A 7,961-nucleotide genomic window follows, 5' to 3' on the forward strand; every position below is an offset into this window, starting at 1 on the left:
TTAGATGCATGCTGGGGTTTTTTCTTTTTTCAGGAACTCCTATTTACGTTTTTAAAAACCTATTTCTGCACTGATTTTCTTAAAAATGCAAAGACTTCACATTTAAAAGAGCAACAGCAATTGACTGCAGTCAGACACATGATAGGCAGCATAGTTGCCTTCTACACTTACAGCACAGTCCAAATGAGGATTTCCATAAGTGCGACACCCAGGAAGGCTGCAGAGCAAAGATGATTTGTAGAATGAAAGGCACTCACAAGCATCCCACGGCCATCTTGAAAATAAGGGGCGGGGACACACACAAAAGCCCTGTACCAATGAGAATTCCTCCAAAAAATTCACTCCCCTTTGATAATTATCAAATACAGTTTTTCTCATTAACTGATGGAGAACAGCTGGAAAAGAATGCGGGCATTTTCCACACAGCACCTCTGGAAACTCAATGCACAGCCAAACCCAGTGGCAGCACCTGGTACTATCAGGCAGTTACAAAGGGCCAAATGCCCCAGCATGGCCTACAATGGCTGATACCTTTTTTGGGCCACAGTCCCTCCTGATTCTTGTGGGTAGTTAAAATGACAAATGGCTCATGGCTGCCTGCTTCAGCTCACAGCAGATGCCCGCCACTGATGGTAAGCTAGCCCAGGGGGCCCACTGATCCCAAGGAGCATTTTGCCAAAAGCACCTCACTTTGTAATAACTGGAGAGTTGAGCCACATTGAAGATCAAAGTGAGTCTGAGATAGCTGAACACATGGAGGGTAAGAGTAATAATATGCTACTGCGAAAAAAATATTTAAAGTAAGTCAATATATCTGTATGACCATATTGCTTCAGCTGAAAGAGAAGTAAATCCATGACTCAAATAAGATGTGAATTGGGGACTTCACAACTCACAGTCTTCTGGTTTATTTAAAGAAACATTGGGCTGTAGCCCAAACTGCTAGGCCTATGTGAGCTCTCTGTTTTCTCCTACCATAAAGTCTGGTGCACGTTGTCCCATCTATTGATGTCATTACACTGTACATGACACCCAATTATCCCCCAAACCCTCCAAATCACAATCTATTCTACAGGTTCACCATCAGTAGTAGATTTTCTGGAGGGGAACAGGAAGCTGCAGTGGATGAGGTAGCTAATGAAAAAATGTCAGCTCCAACTTGCAAACGTGTATGTGCTTTCCACTAGGGCAAGGATACCACTGGATACAACCCATTGCCTTTTAGATTGGCTTTATTGCAGTTCTGATATGGCCATTGGTTGCAAACCACCCAGATGCCTTAATGGGCCTAATGTTGGCATGTAAATATTACATTTGTCCAGTGTCTCCAGGCAGGTCTGGGAAACCCTGGAGAGCTACAGCCAGTCAGAGGGGTCAGCAAACTTTTTCAGCAGGGGGTCAGTCCACTGTCCCTCAGACCTTGTGGGGGGGCCGGACTATATTTTGAAGGGGGGAAATGAACGAATTCCTTAGCCCCACAAATAACCCAGAGATGCATTTTAAATAAAAGGACACATTCTACTCATGTAAAAACACACTGATTCTTGGATCGTCCGCAGCCGTATTTAAAAGGCGATTGGGCCGAATCCGGCCCCCGGGCCTTAGTTTGCCTACCAATGGAGGAGTCAATACTGAACTAGACAGACCAATATAAGGCAGCTTCCTATGTCCCCACCTCCATTATTTTTACAAGGCATGGATGCATCTTCAGAAGAACACACAGTGGAGGAACAATGAAATGTGGTGGCGATCAAAAGAATTTAAAAGGATGGCACCTTAAATGCTTCTAAAATGTGCACATTGCAAATCAGATTTCTAAGGCATATGATTATGCTTTCTTCAAAATATTCCCCCTGCAAATAGAATAGAACATGAGGCACTTTTTGTTCAAAACATACTTTTTATTTTTAGGGGGGACACTAGACTATTCCTACATGTCACTTTATGCAGAAACAATCTATTCTGATTTGAAGCATAATAGTATTACACTAAGCTCTGTCGGGTCACCTCGGATTAGGAGATGGTGCTTGCTTACTTCTGAATCAGTTTCGTCATCGATTCATCAGAGCACACAAGCAGAATTAATATTGTGAATCACTTTACTGGCCTTTCATATTCCAGTATGCTCCAGCAATGTCTCCCTAAGAAATTTATTTATGTATGCAACTACAGCTGCAAGAACATTATTTGCCCAAAAATGGGAAGAAGATGCCCCAGTGAAAGAAGAATGAATACTGAAACTCACCGACTATGGAGAAATGGTGAAGCTTAACAGAAGACACTAATCAAGACACTAAACTTTTTATAAAGGAGTTGAAATGGTTTGTTGAATATTTACAAATAAACTGTAAACAGACTAAGACATTGGCAGGATTATTGTATAAACAGTTTTTTTGCAGTTTCAAAAAAATATACGAGAACAAATGAAATAAGTTAAGATAATCTGGAGTATGCAGAGAATGTGAAAATATAAGAAACCGCAGAAAGAGGGGGAAGGAAGTCAAGATTCAAAATGTTAGAATTATTGCTGAACTGTTGTTGTAATGTATATAAATCAAAATTATAAATATATATTTTTAAAGGCAATGTCTCCCTAGCTTCAGTAGAAATGGCATGCAGGAAAAAGTTACATGATTTGCAATGGAAAAGAAAAAAATTAAAAAATTACTTTGGGTATACTAGAGACATTTAGCATTGCCTGGTTATCACATATAATACAGTTTGCTTTTGGGGCCCTTCTCAGAGCTTGGTTTGCGTACCAGCATGACTGGAAGTTCTTAAAGGCAAGATGGGTTAGCCCTCGTCAGAGTGAGGCAACCATCCCAATCAACAACAAAAAATGTTGCACCAGCCTGCATTCATGAATTGATGACAGTGCAACACTCTTTGCTGCACTCAGTTAATTTTTTTTTTTAGCATTCCTTATCATCAGTAATATAGTTAAAAGTTTAAAACTAGACACAGCAGAAAACTAGCTTATGAAATTTATCCAAGTAAAATCCAGACCAAGCTGTCTTGGGGAAAATAAACATTTAAACTTACAACAATGGGTTTTTTTAAAAATCCAATTTTCAGAGCATTGAGGAAGAAAATGAGATTAGTCACACCGATGAAAGTTCTTGTTGCTTTGACTGGAATTATTATTAACATGATGCCAATGTGTGTTAAGAGACATCATTAACTGAAAACACCATGCGCTGTGTTCCATATCATTGCACTGTACCAATCATATGCTTGCACAAAGGTTGGGGCAGGTTCCTAGTTGGTATAGAAGAATTCAGCCCAACTAAGCTAGCCAAATTAATTCAGGGAAATTCAAACAATATGCCACTTGTGCTAGCCCCCAACTCTTCAATTAGGAACATGGCCAACTGAAACTTCTCCAGCACTAAACATCTGGCCCACTGTCCCCCTGATTTTGAGACTGAGGACACATCTTGACTAAACATGGAAGTACAGTGGTACCTCGGGTTACAGATGCTTCAGGTTACAGATGCTTCAGGTTACAGACTCGGCTAACCCAGAAATAGTGCCTCAGGTTAAGAACTTTGCTTCAGGATGAGAACAGAAATTGTGCAGCAGCAGGAGGCCCCATTAGCTAAAGTGGTACCTCAGGTTAAGAACAGTTTCATATTAAGAATGGACCTCCAGAACGAATTAAGTTCTTAACCCGAGGTACCACTGTAATTTACTGATGATTCCATTTCCTCAGGAAACCCCATGGAGAGGGAGACGAGAGATCTTACAGACTTTTTAACACCAGTATCAAATCATGCTTGCCCAGGTAGCCTCATTATGTGACTGATGAGAGCAGCAAAAAACCAAATTGTACAACAGTGATGGGATAAAATCAGCCTAAATCTTTATTGGCAGCAGCAGGTAGGCTAAGGGTTGGCATGACATTGGGGCCAGGATCAGCTCATTATTCCCTAATCCCATGTTGATGGAATGGATCCACCAGATTTGGACCGCCCAAAACGTGTTCCATGTGAGTCAGCCAGGGTTGAACCTTGCTGTGGGGCAAGCCAGGCAAGCAAGGTCTCACTGGGCAACCAGGGTGCAGATTCCAACAGGGAGATCTCCACCCTGCAGTTGCAGGTGCTGTGGTCAATCCTCCCCTCAGGCCTGTACTGTGTTGATCCTACCCAAAGCTATTTCCACCCTCAGCAAATCCACTCCCCTTCCCTGGGGGGCGGTGTTGCAAACTGGCATCCAGGACCCCCAGCGGCCCAGATTGGGGGCGGAGGGATGCCTCCCATGTCACCAAGACTCCCAGCCGTGTCACGCCCCCGGCCAACCAATCTGGGGGACGTGACCTCAATGTCAGGAGCTCGTCCTACACTCAAGTAGGACCCTGGTAGAGACACATGCCCAACTGGCATGTCCTCCCTCCTGGTCGATCGTTCGGGAGCTTCAAAAGCTTTCTTCAGCCCAAACATCACAGCAACTGACACCGGCACACTTAGGGATCTGCAGAGTGTTCGCAGCTTGCGTGACAGACCTCAGCAACTCAGCATTTTGGCTAATCTAATTTATTTACATATAAACACACAAGGAGCACTGCAACACGGCTCCCTCTCTCTCCAGCATCAGACAGCAAAGAGAAAGGACAAAGGACAATAGTCCCACTTCACGGAACACAGTAACACAAACATCCTGTCTCCGTCACTTTCCACTTTGTGGAGTCAAAACATATACCGTCATGTGATAGACAACAATCCCATGACTGCAATCACGGAGCAGGAATTCTAACACTCAGGACGTTTAAAATGTGGCACGGCCGGGGGACGGCCTCCTTTTGCTTCCTCACCAGATCTCCCAGCCACACGCTCTCTTTTTAAGCTTTGGTATGACGTGAGCTTGCTATGGACATATGTCAGCCGCCATATTGATGGGGCCGGGTAGGAATTTTTTCCCACTTGGCAAATTGGCACCAGCCATTTGGTTTTTGCCTACCTTGTAGCAATTGCCACAACTTTGTGAGGTTAGGCATTGGGTAAGCTTTTGTGATGGGAAGGGTGGTTATAGCCTCCACCTACCCCTCCTCAATAAGAGTATCCCTTTTAAGGGATCCAGGTGTGTGGATTCTGTCCGTAGCCTGGGCGTGGGCTAGGGCCATGCCACGCCCCCATCAGGGGCCCTAGAGGTGCCCCAATTTGATGCATATCATAGGGCTCCACCTACCAGTGGTTTGCCTTTAGGAGACTCCCTGCAGAAGGAGACTCCCTGCAGAAGGGCAGGAGTCAGGATATAGTCTGATTTCACCCAATGCCTAAGCCAAACCGCTCACATCTATAAACAGTAAAGTTATGGCCTATTTTTTGCACATTAACCTAAATTATCCATGCCCATGTGTATAAGGGAGCCACGGGGCACGAGGCCTTGTCATGCAAACTTTCTTCTACAAAGGAAGGCCATAATTTCAAAAAGAGAAAGGCAGGGAACCAGCCAAGCGCCGATGAAGTTGAGAGAAAAAAAATCATTTCTGGCCCTGTCAACCATTGGCCCAAAATTGCACATAGAATTCATAAAATTTCATTACAGTAGAATCAAAAACATTGAAGCTAGAAGCAAAGGAAATTCAGCTGGGTCTTCCATTGAAAGCAATGTGAATCATTTCTCTTTTCTTCTTCTTCTTTTTAAGAAAAAATATTTTATTGATTTTTAAAAGAAAAATTGTGATAATGCCTAGTTTTCTGGAATTCTGACACTTGAAAGTCTATTTTTTGAATTTGCTCCGACTTTATTGGCTTATCAATAAGTGCTTACTAGCAAAAACAAAACAAAGAAACTACTTTGTGCTGCAGAGAATGAAATAAATGTGAGACCAGAAGGGCACAAGGCCAGAACAAGAGATGTTCTTTATTGATTGCACCCATACTGTTTGTACCGTGTAATCTCAGGAGAAATCAAAACAAGAGGCTCACCAAAAGAGCACACAGGGGACAATTGGAAAGGAGAGTTTATGCAACAGCCTTGTCCTCTCCCTAGAACACTCTGCTCTCCTTTTTCATGAACATCATAATGGAAAGGCCTTTTAACAATCGACAGCAGAGACACAGAAAAAAAAGGTTTTATAGCCGCACAGGCTCGTAATCCCATTTTAACGGTTTGTAAGTGGATGGCACTGAATAGGCTGCCGTGCCTGGATCTCTACTTCTGCTTGGATGTGTAGGAGAAAGAAATCAAGCCTGCAGCTCTTTTGTGAATGCACAGAATAGGCAAAGGCCATGTGTACAGGACGTTTTGAGATTGAGGTCATACAGTCTGTAGCCAAACAGAAAATAATGCAAAAAATAATGGGGAAGTATTATCGATTATCCTGCTTTGTCTGGCATTCCAATAAAGTTTAAGACATTTTCAGCCTCATTGAGACCTATTAATACACTTTGACTAACCCAGATGGGGCAGGTTAGCATCCTTAAGATTGCTCTATCTCATAGCTTAAAAAGCAGAGACATCACCTTGCCAACAAAGGTCCGTATAGTAAAAGCTATGGTTTTCCCAGTAGTGATGTATGGAGGTGAGAGCTGGACCACAAAGAAGGCTGATTGCCTAAGAATTGATGCTTTTGAATTATGGTGCTGAAGGAGACTCTTGAGAGTCCCATGGACTGCAAGAAGAACAAACCTATCCATTCTTAAGGAAATCAGCCCTGAGTGCTCACTGGAAGGACAGATCGTGAAGCTGAGGCTCCAATACTTTGGCCACCTCATGAGAAGAGAAGACTCCCTGGAAAAGACCCTGATGTTGGGAAAGATGGAGGGCACAAGGAGAAGGGGACGACAGAGGACGAGATGGTTGGATAGTGTTCTCGAAGCTACCAGCATGAGTTTGACCAAACTGCGGGAGGCAGTGGAGGACAGAGGTGCCTGGCGTGCTCTGGTCCATGGGGTCACAAAGAGTCGGACACGACTAAACAACTAAACAACAACAACAACATCTCATAGCTTAATACATTATGCCCCAAATTTAGTAACCTGTTGATTTTTTATTTTTTTAGTGCTATCCCCACTTTAACAAAGTCAATAAAAATACTTTGCTTCTGTTGCAGATCCCTGTGACCATCCAGATGTTTCTGAGCTCCAACTCCCATCATCCTTGACCACTTCAGTTGGGGCTGATATGAAATGGACTCCAGCAACATCTGGAGGATCACAGCTTTTCCTCCTCTGGTCTAGAGATTGATTTATGAACTTGCAGTGGAAGTAAGAAGTACAAAAGTTTAGTTCTTTTCTGCCTGGACATGGGTTGCCTGGCCATTTGAACACATTTCAGACAAGAGTAACATGGCATGTGCCTATCCGACCCAAGATGACAACACTACTTGAAAACAAAGTGTTGGGTTTCATATACTGTGTTCGGCTTCATAGTGTTATTGCTGACATAGTTTGTGCAGAAGCAAGTGAGCTCTCCAGTGACACATCTGGCCAGGTTTTATGAGATCAATTTCAGCTGATGTGGATTGAGAACCCTGAAAAGGTTCTTGTATCTATGCATCCAGTCATGTGCAGCCTTGATCCCTGTCCCTTGAGGTTAATAAAATCTAGCTGGCAGAGCATGTCTGGGTAGGTCCAGGATATGGTGAATGTGGTGGAGTGGCGCCCTTTAGTCTACAATAGTTTTTGGCTAGGTGCTAATATGTTGTTTTTTGGGTAGGTGATTGAGCGAGTTGTGGTGAAGCAGCTGCAGGTATTCTTGGATGAAACTGATTATGTAGACCCATCTCAGTCCAAGTTCAGGCCCTGTTCGGGGATGATATCAGCCTTGGTCACCTTGATGGATGGCCACTATCGGGAGAAGAAAAAAGGGGAATGCAATATTGCTTCTTCTGCTCAGTCTCTCACATCTGATGACAAACCTGCCAAATTCACACTTTCTGAAACAATATGTGAACCGAAAGGCAGCCATTCTTCAAAAATTGCACTTCTTCGAATTTTGCAATGCAGTACTCCAGTCAA

The sequence above is a fragment of the Podarcis cretensis genome (genome assembly GCF_951804945.1).
Source record: "Podarcis cretensis genome assembly, chromosome: 5".
Classification (NCBI taxonomy): Eukaryota; Metazoa; Chordata; class Lepidosauria; order Squamata; family Lacertidae; genus Podarcis; species Podarcis cretensis.